The sequence below is a fragment of the Triticum dicoccoides genome, chromosome 4A (assembly GCF_002162155.2).
Source record: "Triticum dicoccoides isolate Atlit2015 ecotype Zavitan chromosome 4A, WEW_v2.0, whole genome shotgun sequence".
NCBI classification, from domain to species: Eukaryota; Viridiplantae; Streptophyta; class Magnoliopsida; order Poales; family Poaceae; genus Triticum; species Triticum dicoccoides.
This window is the reverse complement of record NC_041386.1, coordinates 102,475,364-102,491,219: the sequence shown is the minus strand read 5'-3', so window position 1 is coordinate 102,491,219 and position 15,856 is coordinate 102,475,364.

Here is a 15,856-nt window from a genome sequence, read left to right as displayed (position 1 = left end):
ACTCCCTCCTTTCCTAGTTGGAGTAGGAGAAGGGGGAAGGAGGAGGGAGAGGGGAAGGAAAGGGGGGCGCCGCCCTCCCCTCCTTGTCCAATTCGGACTAGAGGGAGAGGGGGCGTGCGGCCTGCCCTGGCCGCCCTTCCTCTTCTCCACTAAGGCCCATCTTGGCCCATTAAACCCCTTGGGGGGGTTCCGGTAACCCCCGGTACTTCGGTAAAATCCCGATTTCACCCGGAACACTTCCGATATCCAAATATAGGCTTCCAATATGTAAATCTTTATGTCTCGACCATTTCGAGACTCCTCGTCATGTATGTGATCACATCCGGGACTCCGAACTAGCTTCGGTACATCAAAACATACAAACTCATAAAACTGATCGTCACAGAGCTTTAAGTGTGCGGACCTTACGGGTTCGAGAACTATGTAGACATGACCGAGACACGTCTCTGATCAATAAACAATAGTGGAACCTGGATGCTCATATTGGTTCCTACATATTCTACGAAGATCTTTATTGGTCAAACCGCACAACACTATACATTGTTCTCTTTGTCATCGGTATGTTACTTGCCTGAGATTTGATCGTCGGTATCCCAATACCTAGTTCAATCTCATTACCAGCGAGTCTCTTTACTCGTTCTGTAATACATCATCCCGTAACTAACTCATTAGTTATCATGCTTGCAAGGCTTATAGTGATGTGTATTACCGAGAGGGCCCAGAGAGACCTCTCTGACAATCGGAGTGACAAATCCTAATCTTAATCTATGCCAACTCAACCAGTACCATCGGAGACACCTGTAGAGCACCTTTATAATCACCCAGTTACGTTGTGACATTTGGTAGCACACAAAGTGTTCCTCTGGTATTCGGGAGTTGCATAATCTCATAGTCATAAGAACATGTATAAGTCATGAAGAAAGCAATAGCAGTAAACAAACGATCAAGTGCTAAACTAACGGAATGGGTCAAGTCAATCACATCATTCTCCTAATGATGTGATCTCATTGATCAAATAACAACTCATGTCTATGGTTAGTAAACTTAACCATCTTTGATAAATGAGCTAGTCAAGTAGAGGCATACTAGTGACACTATGTTTGTCTATGTATTCACACATGTATTATGTTTCCAGTTAATACAATTCTAGCATGAATAATAAACATTTATCATGAAATAAGGAAATAAATAATAACTTTATTATTGCCTCTAGGCCATATTTCCTTCATAATGATAATTTAGTTTTATTGCTATTGCTTTCTTCATGACTTATACATGTTCCTCTGACTATGAGTTTATGCAACTCCCGAATACCGGAGGAACACCTTGTGTTCTATCAAACATCACAACATAACTGGGTGATTATAAAGATGCTCTACAGGTGTCTCCGATGGTGTTTGTTGATTTAGCATAGATCGAGATTAGAATTTGTCACTCCGTGTATCGAAGAGGTATCTCTGGGCCCTCTCGGTAATGCACTTCATAATAACCCTTGCAAGCAATGTGACTAATGAGTTAGTTGCGGGATGTTGCATTACGAAATGAGTAATGAGACTTGCTGGTGATGAGATTGAACTAGGTATGAACATACCGATGATCGAATCTCGGGCAAGTAACATACCGATGACAAAGGGAACAACGTATGTTGTTATGCGGTTTGACCAATAAAGATCTTCGTAGAATATGTAGGAACCAATATGAGCATCCAGGTTTTGCTATTGGTTATTGACCAGAGAGGTGTCTCGGTCATGTCTACATAGTCAAACCCGTAGGGTCCGCACACTTAACGTTCGATGACGATTTGTATTATGAGTTATGTGATTTGATGACCGAAGCTTGTTCGGAGTCCCGGATGAGATCACAGACATGACAAGGAGTCGCAAAATGGTCGAGAGGTAAATATTCATATATAGGACGGTAGTATTTGGACACCGGAAGTGTTTCGGGAGTATCGGGTCACCGGAAAGGGGTTTCGGGCACCCACGGCCAAGATATGGGCCTAGGGCGGGATAGACCAGCCCCTTGTGGGCTGGTGCGCCCCGTACATGGCCGAATAGGGGGAGAAAGGAAGGGGCAATTCGGCCTCCCCTTTCTTTCTCTCCCCCCTCCTCTTTCCTTCTCTCTCCGGAAAACATGGAAAGGGGGGAGGCCAAATAGGATTAGGCCTCAAGTAGAATTCCTCCTACTTGGGGTGCACCTCCTGCTGCTCCCCCCTCCCACCTATATATATATATATATGTGGGAGGCACCGCTAGAACACACACCAAGTCTTCTCTTAGCCCTGTGCGGTGCCCCCTCCATAGTTACACACCTCAGTCATATCGTCGTAGTGCTTAGGCGAAGCCCTGCACCGGTAACTTCATCATCACCGTCACCACGCCCTCGTGCTGATGGAACTCTCCCTCATCCTCAACTGGATCAAGAGCTTGAGGGACGTCATCATGTTGAACGTGTGCTGAACATGGAGGTGCCGTACGTTCGGTACTTGGATCGGTTGGATCGCGAAGACGTTCGACTACATCAACCGCCTTATTAGACACTTCCGCTTTCGGTGTATGAGGGTACGTGGACACACTCTCCCCTCTCGTTGCTATACATCACCTAGATAGATCTTGCGTGATCGTACAATTTTTTTTTGAAATATTGTGTTCCCCAACAAGCTGGTCACCAGGCAGGCCGGAAGGAGGACTTGGCACAGCTCACCACTCCACTTGTCGCGTGCATGAGGGACATCATCTCCCTCACCCCGTTCGATGAGTTCGTCACGGAGCGGGCGGCCAACGGCACGGAGATCCCGGAGTACACCTTCCAGCTAGCCCACGACAACCCAGACGGCAGCAAAGGCGAGATGGGCGACGAGGAGACCGGCTTCAGTGCCGGAGCATATGTCGACGTCGTGCCAGGTGCAAGGTGGACACTAGTGCCACGACCGAGCCGGTGCAGCCTAGAGCCGTCGCGCCCGCCGCCTAGGCCTTGTTTTAGCTTTTATGTCTTCTGATACATCGCTTGAACTGTTGTTAGCTTGCAAGTCCACCCACTAGGGGTGTAGTTTATTGTAATGAACCTCTGGCATTGGGCCTTTATTCGTGTGCATATGCGAGTACTTTCTACACATATGTGTTTTCTGTCAAATGTCGGCTCGCTTTTTTTCCTTTGCCCTTGGGCCAATTTTCTTGTCTGCCCCCTCCCCCTCTTGACTTTTGTCCCGTTAGCCGCACAGCCTAGAGCCGGTCTATAGCTGGGACGAGGGGTGGGACTCAAGGGTGGGAGTACAATACCAAGATTTTAGGGCTTAGGTTCGAGCAAGCGAGTAGTTATTCAGCTGGGCTGCAGACGGCGGGGCCGGCTGGAGCGTGTCGAGCATATGCTCGAAGGTGAGCTTGGGCTGCCAAGAGCCCTTGCCGGTTCACTAACGCCAGTTGTTGCCTTGGTCGGTCGGCTGCTCTTCCTCCACAGCTACGACTTGCCGACTGTCATAGAGGGGGTCCGGCTGCTCGCCCTTCCGCTTGTTTCTGTTGTCGCTTGTTGTTGTTGTTGTCTCCAGCCGGCCGAGGGTTGGTCGGCTGGGCCAAAATCATCTTGCCCGATGCATCGAGCCAGACCTGCACACGCATCATGGAGTCGGCTGTGGAGTGCTTGTCTGCCTTGTCTATGAGCTCCGCCATGGTTGCCGGCTTAGAGCACATGAGCTTGTGATTGAGCAGGGTGCCGTCTCGGCACCCCTCAATGAAATATTGGATAGCCTGCACCTCGTGGACCCCTTGTAGGAGTTGCGCAGCTCGGTCCACCATGTGAGGTTGTCACGAAGGGACTCGTCTGGCTCCTGGAGGTACATGGAGAGCTGGCAGGGCCGGCCAGGATGCTTGTACATGCCGCTGAAGTTGCGCACAAACACTTCCTTGAAGCCCAGCCAAGCATTGATGCTGTTGGCCGGTAGGTTGTTCAGCCACGTCTGGGGCAAGCCAAGCAGCATGAGTAGTACGTAACATACAACCATGCGCTTGTTACCGCCTGCGATGTCGATGGCCGTGGTGTAGTCGACCAGTGAAAGGGATCGAGAAGAGGTGTCTAGAGGGGGGTGAATAGACACTTAGCAAAGAAAAGTGGCAGTTTTTAATTTCTTCAAGTTGAGGTGGAGTATTAGCACATGTTTAAACATTCACAATACAAATCAAGCAAGCATGACAAGAGTATATGGGCAGCGGAAAGTAAAGCATGCAACTTTGCAAGAATGTAAAGGGATGGGATTGGAGTTTGCAAACGCAATTGGAGACACAGAGATTTTTGGCATGGTTCCGATAGGTGGTGCTATCGTACATCCATGTTGATGGAGACTTCAACCCACGAAGGGTAACGGTTGCGCGAGTTCACGGAGGGCTCCACCCATGAAGGGTCCATGAAGAAGCAACCTTGTCTATCCCACCATGGCCATCACCCACGAAGGACTTGTCTCACTAGGGTAGATCTTCATGAAGTAGGCGATCTCCTTGCCTATACAAACTCCTTGGTTCAACTCCACAATCTTGACGGAGGCTCCCAAGTGACACCTAACCAATCTAGGAGACACCACTCTCCAAAAGGTAATAGACGGTGTGTTGATGATGAACTCCTTGGTCTTGTGCTTCAAATGATAGTCTCCCCAACACTCAACTCTCTCTCATAGGATTGGATTTGGTAGAAAGATTATTTGAGTGGAAAGAAACTTGGGAAGGGCTAGAGATCAAGATCTATGTGTTTGGAATGGAATATCTTGACCTCAACACAAGTGGTGGTTCTCTCTCAGAAAATGTATGATGGAAGTGTAGGCATGTTCTGATGGCTCTCTCCACGAATGAAGAGTGGGTGTAGGGGTATATATAGCCTCCACACAAAATCTAACCGTTACACACAATTTACCAAACTCGGTGGGACCGAATCAGAAAACTCGGTCAGACCGATTTAGTTCATAATGTGACCGTTAGGAGTTTCGGTGGGACCGATATGATCAACTTGGTAGGACCGATGTGCTAGGGTTAGGGTAAAGCCTCATCTCAGTTTGACCAATTACACAAACTCGGTGGGACCGATTTGGGTAATAAGTGAAACAGAGAGTTGGCCAAGCAAATGTGTGAGTATGGGAAATGTACCTACATGCTCATGAGTCCTTCTTGCAAACAATATGTACATCAGAAAGAAATCCTCATGCACATGAATGTGATGCATATACTTACCTTGTGGTCTTGAGCTGGCTTTGAGAGAGATGAACCTGGGTAAACAAGGTTAGAGAACACAGAAACATCTACTAAGCAGAGCAAACAGCAAACCACAAGAGTACCAAGATTGGGATGACATGTAGAGAGTGAATACTAGGTACTCTATTGTATATATACATGTCCCCAAAAGGTAAAGATATGCAATGAATTCCTTCCCTAGCAGCCTTTCTCCCCCTGAATCTTGTATTGGATAATGGGCGAACATAGGGAAGCAAAAATAGAGTAAAACAGATCATAAACATAAACATGACATAGACATGGCTTTCCCCTCTTAAAGACATGTGACTTCTCTCCTCTTGAACACCAAGCATCTGGGGTCTTTGATGTGATTACCTCTCTCTCCCTTTTTCTCTTTCTCCCCCTTTGAAGAGAATACCTTTGATGTGATCTCTCTCCCCCTTTGACATCAATTTCCAAGAAGGGATCTTCTGGAGTGTGAGTCAAAAGGTTTGGTCCTTGAGTCACAAAGCAAAGCAGCATATAGAATGTGATGCTGGTAGAGGACAAGAATCATTGAGTGAAGCTGAAATAAAACTACAGGAACATATGGCAAATTGTCTTCTCTGCAGTGAAATCGGTGATACCGAGTTGTAGTCTTTGGTGGTACCGAATTGGTTCGGTACCACCGAAAGCAACAGATTGGTATGACCGAGTTCAACACAGAGAGAACACTTGTCACCTAAGCTCACTAGGCAAATAAGATCTCTCAAGGATTTGCAAGGAATTAACTGAAGGATTTGCAATGAATTGGATGCAGAAAATGTAGAACAAAACAGATAAAGGAAAATCTAGATAAAGTTGGGAACAACCATGCAAAGGACAAATGCAAAAACTCAGAAAAACACTAGAGAACTTCATCTAGAAATGGGCGGTGACAAAGTCACCTATGTTAGAGTATATTGACTGAGGAGTCAAGTGAAAACACTTCATCGTAGGTCATGCTCATTGTTTAAGCTCAAAATGGGGTTACCTTTTTTGTTTAAGCATTTGATGTATTCACATCTTGTTGAGCTGCTTTGACCCATCTCTTGGGGTAAAGCTTCTGTAAGATGGAATGGCATACCTTGGGTGGTGGTGTTGATCTTAGTCATGTAGTTGAACTTGTCTGGGTTGCTCAAGGTTGATGTAGCTCATCAATGATTGGGAGCACCACTTGTAGTTTGAGTTCATCTACCTACATGGGTTAGTCTTGCAAGGAAGAGCACTTGTGTATCCAAAATGACAGTCATGAATTTGATACCAAATGAAATTTGATATAAAGATTTTGTCAAAGGATATGTTGAAAGGTTTCATGCTTCCTTGTCTTCGACCACCATGTTGTAGAGACTTGGTGATGTAGAGATTTCTCAAGATGTGAGTGATTTGCAATCTCATAGATTTTGATTCATCCAAGTACCTACAAGGGTTACATAGCATGCAAGGGTACAAATATATCCAAGACATATGATTATCATCATAAGAGAAGAGTTGAGGATTAGTCATAGGCTCATGCCTTGCATGTATCCAAATGGAGTTCCTACTCCAAGTTTGAAGCATCAATTATGTTCAATTCACCTCTCAAACGGCAAAAGACTTTTTCATCAAGCGGTTTGGTGAATATATCCGCCAATTGCTTATCGGTACGAACGTGTTTAAGATCAATGTCCCCTTTAGCAACATGATCTCGAATGAAATGATGACGAACTTCAATATGCTTAGTTAGAGAATGTTGCACGGGATTGTGAGCAATCTTAATAGCACTCTCATTGTCACAAAGCAATGGAACATGTTTCACATTGATCCCATAATCTTTAAGAGTTTGGGTCATCCAAAGTAATTGAGCACAACATGAACCGACGGCAATGTATTCCGCTTCGGCGGTGGATAAGGATACCGAGTTTTGTTTCTTGGAGGACCAAGACACAAGAGATCTACCAAGAAATTGACAAGTACCGTAAGTGGACTTTCTATCAACCTTGTCTCGGGCATAGTCCGAATCGGAATAGCCAACAAGATCAAAAGAGGACCTCTTAGGATACCAAATGCCAAAATTTGGTGTATGTATTAAGTATCTCACTATCCTTTTCATAGCCTTAAGATGACATTCTTTGGGGGCGCTTGATATCGTGCGCACATGCACACACTTAGCATAATATCGGGATGGGAGGCACATAGATATAATAATGAACCAATCATAGAGCAATAAACCTTTTGGTCAACCGGTTTTCCATCCTTGGTCAAGTCAAGATGTCCACTGGTAGGCATGGGAGTTTTCATACCTTTGCATTCTTGCATATTGAACTTCTTGAATAAGTCCTTGGTGTACTTTGTTTGAGAAACGAAGGTGCCTTCCTTAGTTTGCTTGATTTGCAAACCAAGAAAAACTTGAGTTCACTCATCATAGACATCTCAAACTTCTCTGACATTAGCTTCCCAAACTTTTCACTAAAATGAGGGTTAGTCGAACCAAATATTATATCATCAACATAAATTTGGCACACAAATAATTCACCATTAACCCTTTTAGTAAAAAGAGTAGAATCTATTTTTCCAATCACAAAGCCTTTTTCAATAAGGAACTTGGTCAAGCATTTATACCACGCTCTAGGAGCTTGTTTAAGACCATAAAGAGCTTTGTGAAGTTTGTATACATGATCGGATTTCTTAGGATTGACAAAGCCGGGAGGTTGTTTAACATAAACTTCCTCCTCAATTTCACCATTTGGAAAAGCACTTTTAATGTCCATTTGGTACAAGGTGATATCATGGTGATTAGCATAGGCAAGTAAGATGCGGATGGACTCAAGTCTAGCAACAGGGGCATATGTCTCACCGTAGTCCATACCTTCGACTTGAATGTAGCCTTGGGCAACGAGACGTGCTTTGTTGCGAATGACTTGACCATCTTCGTCTTGCTTGTTGCGAAACACCCATTTGGTATGAATGATGTTGTGGTTGTTGTCGGGCTTCTTGACCAATGTCCACACTTGATTTCTCTCGAAGTTGTGTAGCTCTTCATGCATGGCGTTTATCCAATCCGGATCTTCCAATGCTTCTTCAACCTTCATAGGTTCAATGCTAGAGATGAATGAATAATGTTCACAAAAGTTAGCCAAACGAGTTTTGGAGCGAGTGATTCTCCCGGTTTGAATATCATTGAAGATTTGTTCGGCAGGATGATCTCTTGAGACTCTTGCTCGAACTCTTGAAAGCTTTTGCTTGGGTCGGGGTGGAACATCTTCTTCATCATATTGTCCTTCTTCTTGGCCCTCTTCATTATTGGTGTTGTTGTTCTCTTGTCTTGGTGGAGAATAAGGTTGATGAGGTTCATCTTGGTGTACTTCCTCATTTTCTTCATTTTGGTGCGTCCCACTTGTGGATGCTTCCGTATCAACTCTAGGTTCACCTTGTCGTGAGGTAGAAGCTTCCACTTGGACGAACGAGGTACTCTCCTTCACCTCCGTCGGACGAATCTTGCCAATAGACAAGTCTTGGATTGCTTCCGAAGGATCCTTATCTCCTACATCGATTGGAAATTGCTCTACTTACGATCCGTTAGATTCATCAAACTTCACATCTACCGTCTCTTCAACCTTTCAGGTGAAATTGTTGTAGACATGGTAAGTGTGAGAGTTTGACCCATAACCAAGTAGGAAACCTTCATGAGATTTAGGAGAAAATTTAGAACGACGATGCTTATCAAGAATGTAGCACTTTGAGCCAAATACTTGAAGTATCCAACTTGGGGTTTGTTACTGGTGAGAAGCTCGTATGCCGTCCTGCCAAGCAGCTTGTGAAGATACAAGCGATTTGTTGCATGACAGGGTGTCTCAACCGCTTCCGCCCAAAAGTGTTTTGGAGTCTTGTATTCATCAAGCATCGTTCTCGCCATCTCAATAAGGGTTCGGTTCTTTCTCTCAACAACTCCATTTTGTTGAGGCATGTACGTAGCCGAGAACTCATGTGAAATCCCTTCTTCGTCAAGAAAGATATCCACACTTGCATTCTTGAACTCCGTTCCATTGTCGCTGCGAACCTTCTTGATCTTCACTTCAAATTGATTTTGGGCCTTCTTAGCAAAGTTCTTGAAGATCTTTTGGACCTGGGATTTATCATCAAGAAAGAACACCCACGTAAGTCTTGAAAAATCATCAACTATAACTAGACCAGATGAGTTACCACCGAGACTCTTGTAGGCATTGGGACCAAAGAGATCCATATGAAGTAGCTCGAGCGGTCTTCTCGTGGTCATAATGTTCTTCACGGGATGACTTCCTCCAACTTGTTTTTCTGCTTGACAAGCACTACAAAGTCTATCCTTGTCAAATATAACATCTTTTACTCCAAGGATATGATCACCTTTAATAAGCTTATCAAGATTTCGCATGCCCACATGACCTAACCTTCTATGCCACAACCAACCTTTCGAGGATTTAGCAATTAGGCAAGTTCTAGGTTGAGCCTTTCTAGTGAAATCAACAATATATAGATCACCTCTACGTGTACCGGTAAAGACCATTTTATGATTATCTCTACGAAACACTTGGCAATCTACTTCAGTGAATAGGACATTGAAACCAAAGTCAGCAAGTCTAGATACGAAAAGTAAATTGTAACCAAGAGATTCAACGAACATAACATTTTGTATAGAGCTATCATGTGAGATGGCCACCTTACCAAGGACAACCACCTTACCCTTTGAGTTATCACCAAAGGTGACATACTTTCGAGGGCCGTCGTATTCAGCAAGCTCACGAAACATATCTTCGTCTCCGTTCATATGATCGGTACACCCACTATTAAGAACCCATTCCTTTCCTCTAGCCATGTAGCCACGAAGATTAGCCATAAGACCAAAGTGTCTCATTGCATCATCAAGATCATAGTCACTATCATCATCCTCATCATAGTATCCATGTTCAACATCGTCATGTGGTGGATCAATTCCTAGAGAGAGTGATTCATTAGAAGTATGACCGTAACAATGTTCATCTCTATGAATTCTAATGACTTCGGAAATGAGATTGCTAATGATTCCAACATCTCCTTTGGCACTCGTAAGATTAGTAAGCTCAAATAAACAATCACCAAATTTGGGATCATTGGAACTCATCTTACTTAAGGCAATAGACTTATGAAGAATCTCATCTAAGTTTTTCAAGGAATAGTTTGGAAATCATTCCTCAAGAAATCTCCATATGGTGTAGGCACAATCAAGAGCAGACAAGCTAGCAAGCAAGTTTCTAGGCAAACCTCTAGTGATTAAATTGACAGTTCTAAGATTACGGATCATGTCAATAGACTCATCAAGGGCAGGATGCAAAGGATCAACATGAGGTGCACAAGGGCTAGTAATGTACTTGTTCAAATGATATTCATTGAAAATCTCAAGCATCTCAATTTTCCACTCGTGAAAGTACTCTCCATCAAGGCTAGGCACTCTATGTCTAAGACTCCCCAACATAGACTCATCCATGTTCCTCCAATGGTGATTAAACCAAAGCAATGGAGACCAATGCTCTGACACCAATTGAAAGGGATCGAGAAGAGGTGTCTAGAGGGGGTGAATAGACACTTAGCAAAGAAATGTGGCAGTTTTTAATTTCTTCAAGTTGAGGTGGAGTATTAGCACATGTTTAAACATTCACAATACAAATCAACCAAGCATGACAAGAGTATATGGGCAGTGGAGAGTAAAGCATGCAACTTTGCAAGAATGTAAAGGGATGGGATTGGAGTTTGCAAATGCAATTGGAGACACGGAGATTTTTGGCGTGGTTCTGATAGGTGATGCTATCGTACATCCACGTTGATGGAGACTTCAACCCATGATGGGTAATGTTTGCGTGAGTCCACGGAGGGCTCCACCCATGAAGGGTCCATGAAGAAGCAACATTGCCTATCCCACCATGGCCATCGCCCACGAAGGACTTGCCTCACTAGGGTAGATCTTCACGAAGTAGGCGATCTCCTTGCCCGTACAAACTCCTTGGTTCAACTCCACAATCTTGACGGAGGCTCCCAAGTGACACCTAACCAATCTAGGATACACCACTCTCCAAAAGGTAATAGACGGTGTGTTGATGATGAACTCCTTGCTCTTGTGCTTCAAATGATAGTCTCCCCAACACTCAACTCTCTCTCATAGGATTGGATTTGGTAGAAAGATGATTTGAGTGGAAAGCAACTTCGAAGGGCTAGATATCAAGATTTATGTGTTTGGAATGGAATATCTTGACCTCAACACAAGTGTAGGTGGTTCTCTCTCAGAAAATGTATGATGAAAGTGTAGGCATGTTCTGATGGCTCTCTCCACGAATGAAGAGTGGGTGGAGGGGTATATATAGCCTCCACACAAAATCTAACCGTTACACACAATTTACCAAACTTGGTGGGACCGAATCAAAAAACTCGGTCAGACCGATTTAGTTCATAATGTGACCGTTAGGAGTTTCGGTGGGACCAATATGATCAACTCGGTAGGACCGATGTGCTAGAGTTAGGGTAAAGCCTCATCTCGGTTTGACCAATTACACAAACTCGATGGGACCGATTTGGGTAATAAGTGAAACAGAGAGTTGGCCAAGGAAACTCGGTGAGACTGATTGCATATTTCGGTGGGACCGAAATTAGTGTAATAGGCAACAGAGAGTTTGCAAGCCCATCTCGGTGAGACCGAGATCCCATCGGTGAAACCGAATTGGTTAGGGTTTCTGGCAATGGCTATGTCAACAGAACTCGGTGGCGCTGGATAGAAAGTTTCGGTAGGGCCGAGTTTGTCTTTTGGTTTGGGACAAATGTGGATGTGAGAAAGTGGTTGAGGGCTTTGGAGCATATCACTAAGCACTTTGAGCAAGCAAGCCATTAAGCAACACATCATCCCCTTTTAATAGTATTGGCTTTCCTATGGACTCAATGTGATCTTGGATCACTAAAATAGAAAACATAGAGTCCAGAGCTTTGAGCTTGAGCCAATCCTTTGTCCTCATCATCTTGAAGGGGTTCCACATCCTCTAGTCCATGCCACTCCATTGTTGAACTTATCTGAAACATACTAGATGAAAACATTAGTCCAACAAGAGATATGTTGACATTAATTACCAAAATCACCCAGGGAGCACTTGTGCTTTCAACCAGCCAGTCGTCCGGCTTGGTAGTCCCGTTGTTCTTGGGGGTGTCGCGGGGCAGCATGAAGCCCCTGGGTAAAGGTTCATTGCAGATGCGCGGCCCAAAGCAGGCTGGGTCGATAGAGCTCTCCTCTTCCAGAGCGAGGGAGCGCGCTATCCGCTCGATGTAGTGGCGGGCGTCGTGCTCGTCATTGGGCTCGCGAGCCCCAATCCAGTCGAAGATCGCCGGGCGGCCCGCCGGTCCAACAGAGGCCGGCCACTCACAATGCACATGTGGGGAGGGCCAGCTGTCGGCGGACAGGGCCAACCAGATTGTGAGCCTGGCTAGTGACAGCTGGCACGTCTTGGGGATGCCGCCCTCAACTGCCATGATGCTGGCTCCCGTGGCTGGGAGAAAGCAAGGAGGACACTTGCATCGCACTACTGCAGGATGCTGCTAACGCGACACTACGATCAGAGACCCTTCGACGAAACTGTGTGCGATACCATAATCGCAAACAGTGGTGTAAAAACCGTCAAAAAAGGTGCAAAACGTTTGCGATGGAGGATGCATCAAACACGGTTCAGATTTTAGTTGCGTGTGTGATGCAGGGCATACAGTTCAGCTCGATTAAATATTTGCGATAAGGAGGAACAAAAGAAACGGGCAGCTAGATGAAGGTGTGTGCGATGTACAGCATACGGTTCACTCAGATGAACTGTTTGTGATTAGGCAACACAAAAGAAACGGTCAGCCGGATCAAAGGTGTGTGCGATATACGGCATGCGGTTCACTCGGATGAACTGTTTGCATTGAGACATGAGAGCAGAAACGGTTCAATATAACAAGATGTTTGTGATACGCGGCAAACAGGTCTGTAATCGGAAATGTGTGTGAATACCGATAATAACAGAAACGGTTCCCTAGTGTGATCCGTGTTCATCTGATCATCATCTCTTTCTTGTTCTAGCTCGATGTTCCTGCTATGCTAAGTTTCCATTAATTGATGGCCTTTTATGAACACGTCATCGTTTCCTGCCATTTCCTCACCTGCTTCCCGCCACCCAGCGATATTGTGCATAGGCGGCACGTGACGCACGGAGGCGACAAGCGCGGCCTGTAGCACATCCACCTTTTCCAGCATACCAACCCATCAAAGCGCCGCCTCTGCCATCAACCTCGTCGACGAGGAAAACGAGCAGGCGCCATGGACTGTCGAGGCTAAGGCGCTCCCCGGCAACGCGATGGACGACGCCGTGATGCGCGTCATCGCCAGGGTTGAGCAGACCTTTGGCGCATGGCGCTTGAGCACCGCGGATCAAGATAGGCATGTCAGCGCCGATAGGCTGCAGCTCGCTGCACAACATGATCGATGGTGCGCCACAGAGCAAGCTAGGCGCGTCCGTGCCGATAGGCTGCGGCTCGCCGCACGGCAAGACCGATGGAGCACCGCAGAGCGAGAGGAGCGGTGCGCCGCACAGCAAGAGTGGATCCATCGACGCTTGCCTACTGTCGACACGGCGTCGCAGCTGGGTACACGTCCGGTCAGTACCCCCATTCCTCGCCAGGAGTGGGCAGAGGCCCTCAGCGTCGTACTTGCACCAGAGGACGGCCACGCCGTACTTGCGTCGGACGCCCGCCGCGCTGTTCGCATGGGTGCCTCCGTTCACCTTGTCCGTGGCCCGCTGGATGCCAACGCACTGGTCCGTAGGCTCGACCACCTCCTTGGCCCAGGTATCCACCTGGGCGCAGTAGAGGAACAGGGCTGTCGCATCCTCGAGCTGGTGATCTCCGATGAAATAGCCAACTTGGAGCTCGAGATCGCGCTCCAGATGTACCGCAAGCGTGTCGACCGCTTGGATGAATGCCTGCACGAGTTCAGGCAGAGCCAAGAGCTACCGTAGGCAAGGACTGCTGGTCATGGTCTCATGGACGCGTTTTATTTTGAAAAGTCGTTCGACGTGGATAGCTATGTATTCACAGCAATCATAATATTGCTCTGTTTATTGCTTTGTTTCAATGTGTGTACTCTGTTTTTCATTCTTATATGTTCTGTTTCAATGTGTGTATATACGCTTTCCATTCGGTATATGTGGATGATAATAGCTAGATTCAAATTAGTATACAAAAATAGATAGAAAATGGAATTCATAATATATATATATATATATTAAATGTTCATTAGTTCATCACAGAATATATATATATATATATATATATATATATATATATATATATATAATATCATCACATATACGTGATGATACTTAACTACTAAGTACAATGCATAAATTTGAAAACAAACAATACTAAAACTAATAATCCCTGCTCGGACCAGTATTCCGGCAGCCCCTCGCCAGCAGCTCCCTGGTGCGCGGTGTCTTCCCAGTGCGGAGGCAGTACTCCGCCTCCTCTACCGCGCAACGCTTGACGTACCGATTCGCCTCTTGCTAGCCGACGCACGCGGCCGATCTTGCCATTTCGTTGGGCGCCCACCGGAGCTCCTCGTCGGTGGCACACTAGAGCTTATCGGCCCATCTCCACGCAGCGACGAGGCGCCCAGCGCCTATGACCTTCCTCACGAAGTACCCGTCTTCATACACCTCCTCGGCACGATGACGCGCCCACCCCAAAGCTCCGCCGCCTCCTTTTTGCAGGCGGCATCACGGGCTTCACAGGTCGCCAGGTACCTGGCTTCCTCCCCTGCCATCTCCTTCCTGAATGCCACTTGCCTGGCTTTCTCAGCCGGCGACAGCAACTTCCACAGACAAAGATTGTACTGGCCTCAAAACCAATCCAAAGTAGGGGTGTTCGGCGCAACCTCGTCAGGCAGCGCGTAGGGGTCCTCGTCGCTGCTAATCGAGTGAGCGCCCTCGGGGGGCGGCGACTCCTCGTCGGTGCGTGGGCAGACCGGTGGTGCCATGGCAGAGATTTGAGAGAGAGAGAGAGAGGACGAGCGAGGGGAGGATGTAGATGAGAATGCAGGAAGGACGACGTGAGTAAGGTAGTATTTATTGGCGGCCGGAATCTAGATCGACGGAGACAGTACACACGCCGGTCGCCGGAATTTACGAGTACTATAGTTTGAATTACACACGATTCCCGCAGCAAAATCCATGTGTAAAAATAATAGCTAACGGTTTCCAATGCAGAACCGTGTCTCATTAATGATCCCCGCCACTCAGCTACCAAACCTCGAGCCGCGAGATAGAGTGCCAATCGTGTGGGGCCGGTTGTCCTGCCAGTTCTTTACATTTTCTTTTTTGAACACCAGATATTTACATCATTTGATGCTTTTTTAACTCGCACACAAGTACATAAAAATATGATTTTTCAAACTGTTATGGTTAGGCGTTGCATGTAGATATAGTTCAAATTTGAATTACGGTCATTAAATGGTTAGAAAATCACTTAAATGACTTTAAAAGGTCAAATGACCCCTGAAATATTCCAATTTTTCACAAAACAGTTGTATTAGTGCACGTTAAACGTAGAAAAAAAATTGAAGGTCGTAAGAG